General features: G+C 34.7%; 1 pseudogene; it reads left to right on the forward strand.

Moving 5' to 3' along the window:
- The first annotated feature begins 3,002 nt into the window (after positions 1–3,002).
- Positions 3,003–3,974, forward strand: LOC149131772 (uncharacterized; annotated as a pseudogene).
- Positions 3,975–4,611: the final 637 nt, after the last annotated feature.

The raw sequence follows: 4,611 nt of genomic DNA on the forward strand, positions 1-4,611 counted from the left end.
GGGTTGTAATAACGAAATATGTTGGCATAAATGCTTCTGCCGCAGTTAATGTGATTACGCAACTGGAAAGGAAATATATTAGAGCATTAGAACGTAAGTTTCCTTCTAGTAAATATAGTAATATATTTACTAGAAAAAACATACTTCTAAACACTCTTATTTTAGTAGATAATATAAGTGTTATTAATCTTAATGACGTTTAATAACTATTTTCTTAGCAAAAACACCATCGATTCAAGGACGAGTTTACCCAAAACGCATTGTTATTTCTTACTCAACTCGTCAACACTATAATGGTTCTTGTACAACTGCCATGACCGAGGCTGATTTCACCAGCATTCCCAATACACGGAAGTCTCACACTAGATGTACCACCACTACTACTACTACTACTACTACTACTACTACTACTACTACTACTGGTAATAATAATGATAATAATAATAATGATAATAATAATATTAATAATAATAATAATAATAATAATAATAATAATAATAATAATAATAATAATAATAATAATAATAATAGATTGAATTTACTCTTCACTAAGGGACGGTAAGAAGACGAGCGCGACTGTGATTGGTAATAAGCAGAGCTTGAGGCTGTTTATTAAAATGAAAATGAAACGAATGAACAATATTTCGACACTCCGTGTGACTTTTACAAGTTCAAAATATAAAATGAAATTAAATTCAAAGATAAAAAAACGCTGAAACATTTAAAATTAAACCGGAATAATTGCGTTTCTTTCCAGGTAAAACGACGTCATCAGTTTTCGGTCTTTCACAAAAAATAGCAGAGGAGGAAAAAAGAAAGAAAAAACAACAAAAAGAAAGAATAGAATTGGGGGAAAAACAATTGCAGCGTGCAAGGTGTTTATGAGCCATTTAAGAAGCACACAAGAAGCACGTGCTGCACGCAATTTTGTCAGTGAACAGGTCGCGTTCTCAAAGCGACGAAAATATTTTGGCAAATTAAATTTAGATTTTGAAGTGAATGTAACGGTTTTTTGTGTGCTTCTAAAATAGCTTCCTAACACCTTCCACGCTGCAATTGTTTTCGTTCCAGCACACGATCTCAGATCAGGTGGCTTGCTACATAAGTACATCTCCGTAAAAACAATTATTCAGTCAAAAAGTTTAGCATAAATATGATAGAATTCACCTGCTGTTTTATTAATTCCTCCAGGCTGAAATGTCAGCAGTTCACAAATATATCTATGCTCATGGGTTGTGAGGACTGAAAGTGCAGTGGAGTGATGTGAAATGTTCCGAAGTTCCTTGGAAGCACTGTTATTGTGCCTGACATCGTATCTATGTCCGTTAAATCTTTTTTGTAATCGTTCTGTAGTGTAACTAAGATAAATCATTTTGTTTGGTGCATACACTAAATGGGAATACTTATAGGTCCTAACTGTGTAAACCATAACATTTCTGTTATAATGTTTGATGGAATTGTTCTGACTCATGTTATTGCTCAACGAGCAGGACTTACCTCTCTTTTGGGGTGCAGCGTTCACAAACTTAAATTGAGTTTTAATTAGAAGTACTGATCAATATTTCTCTAATGCGGACATTTTTCTGGAATATGCTGGTAACTGCCATGCAGAAACTTTAGTGGCAGTTAATCACTATAGGAATTCGGCCATAAGCCCACAAGGCTTTGGTCGGCCCGAGGCTCTAGTAGAAAGCACTTGCCTAAGGTGCCACGCAGTGGGACTGAACCCGGAACCATGTGGTTCGTAAGCAAGCTACTTACCACACAGCCACTCCTACGCCTATATATATTTTTTTTTTAAATGTTCGGAATGTCTTCAGAGATAATTTGAACTGCGTGGTCATGATCCTATCCTGGACCTGTTTACTTCTTATGTAAAAGCAAAAACAAAGATGAAAATATTTCCCCATCGAAAGGCTCATGATTATGTGTTCTTCCTGTCTCTATGGCGTATATATTCCCATCCACTGCATAGGACGCAGTGCAGTCTCAGGATCACTCACTTTTGCCTTCTGGGTAGACTGTAGCAAACTGAAATGAAGATTTTTGCTCAAGAGCAGAGCGCATCTCCCAGACCAGGGATCCAGAACATTATCGTACAATCATCATATAAAATCCTAAATGCAAAACTACACTCAAAAACTTACATTATCAACATATTTATTCAACAGGCAAGTATTAACTATACTATAATCAGTTTCGCATGTCCCGGAAGAATATTTGCAGAGATTCGAGAAATACTCGATATTTACAAGTTTCGGAATATATTTGATGTATTACGATTTCGTATTTCGAATACAGTCATCAATTTCTCTTTTGTACAAGGACAAAAATAGAATATATTTTTGCCGTTATAGAATGACGTGAATGCGGACACATATCGTTTACATTTCAAAATTTCAAAGTAAGTTTTAGTCACAGATTATGGATATTAAACCGTTATAGAGATGGTGCATAATATGTACATAAATACATATATAAATACATACAGGTATACATATACACATACATATAAACACATAAACACACACACACACACACACACATATATATATATATATATATATATATATATATATATATATATATATATATATATATATATATATATATATATATATATATGTATGCAGGTACTATTCAAGAAGAGTGGTCCCAGTGACAACAAGTCAAAGCGAACTGCTTCCCGCAAATTTTCGTAGGAATGTTTTTTTAAGTCTTTCTTTAGAAATGTTTCTTTTTTGTTGATTTGCGCATGCATGCCTGTGTTTCCAAAACCTTAAATGTTGGAACACGTGCGCTTCCAAAACATTAAAAAATCGAACACGTGTGTAATTAGCGCACGTGTTCGAATTTGTAAGGTTTTTGAAACACAGGCACGCATGTGCAAATCAACAAAAAAAAAAAAAACATTTCTAAAGAAAGCCTTAAAAAATCATTTATACGGAAAACCTTGCGGGAAGTAGTTCGCTTTGACTTGTTGTGTTAACCATTTTTCAAAAATGAATGATATATTACCATATATTGGAGATTTTGATGCGGCGTATTCGTTTCTGAAGGAGAAGAAAGTTCTGAATAGTGTCACTCCCCGATGTTCGTATTGCCAGAAAGAACTGACACTCATAAAACATAAGGAAGGGAAGCTATTTTGTTGCCCTACACATAAAACTGCAAAAGAGTCCATTAGGAAGTCTTCTTTTCTGGCAAACTCTAAATTACAATTACAGGATTTTATTTTTGTAACGTATTTATGGTCCCATAATACAGCCCTTCATACATCATCTGAGTCTCAAAATCTACTGTTGTTCAATGGTACCAGAACATGAGGGACATTACAAGGAATTCTCTCTTGTGTAACCCCTACCAAATTGGTGGACTTGGGTACATCGTTGAAATAGATAATTCTATGATGTGCAAACGTAAATACAACAGAGGTAGAATGCCACAGGAGATGTGGGTTTTTGGAGGATGGGATAGAGAGGATAAAAAAGGATTTCTAGTCTTTGTACCTGACCGTTCTTCGGAAACTCATTTGCCCCTTATCAAGAAATTCATCAAACCAAGTACTACCGTGTATTCTGATTGTTGGAGTGCCTATAATGGGATTACTGAAATAGATGGGACCCCCACATATACCCATTTCAAGGTGAACTATTCTGAAAATGTTGTTGTTCCAACAACAGGTGTTCATACCAATTCGGTTGAGTGGTATTGGAAGAACGCAAAAAGACGATTTATGACTATGATGGGGGTACACACGGACATGGTCGAATTGTATCTCGACGAATTTCTTTGGAGAGAACAAACTGTATGGTAAAACGGGAAATGAATGTTTTGAAAACATTCTGAAGCACCTTTCAGAATGGTTCACATTCCAGTTAGTCAAGGTTCACGTTCCAGCAGTGTTCAAAAAAAGACATTGTTGCGTATCCATAGATTCCACGTGGAATTTGGATAGCGTTCTTGAAAGTTGAATTTTCCGATAATCTACACGTCGGCAATCTTCGGTGTCAAGTTACCAAAAAGAGGTAGTGTGTTATTTTTATTTAATTTGCTTTATTTTTTTATTATTTAAATTATTTTTTAAGATTATTTAATGTAGTTTTTAAAAAGTATTAATAAAAAAAAATATTTACTTTGTTTTGTTAAAGAAAAAAAACATTTTATTTTATATATATTCAGCCTTTAAATACATACATACTGCGCATGCGCGTCGCGCGTGCGCGCATCTACTAATTTACATACGCGCACACACGCACTAGGTGGTCGTAGTATCGACTACTCACGACTAGCTAGCGCGGATACGCGAGTACGCGAGTGCACGCACTGGGTTCACTCTTCTTGAATAGTAACATATATATATATATATATATATATATATATATATATATATATATATATATATATATATATATATATATATATACATATATATATATATACGTATAAACAAAAACGCCAGCGATGCACATGTAGTTACATTTTGATATGACCGGAAGGGAATGGGGGAGGAAAAAGTGTTTTCTAAGACTGGGGACTGTAAGAGAAGGAGATATCTGTGTGTATATGTGGGTATGTGCATGCGCCCAAGTGTGTGTGTGTGTAATATCA

Source organism: Octopus bimaculoides, chromosome 19 (assembly GCF_046866305.1).
Source record: "Octopus bimaculoides isolate indiv1 chromosome 19, ASM4686630v1, whole genome shotgun sequence".
Taxonomy (NCBI): domain Eukaryota; kingdom Metazoa; phylum Mollusca; class Cephalopoda; order Octopoda; family Octopodidae; genus Octopus; species Octopus bimaculoides.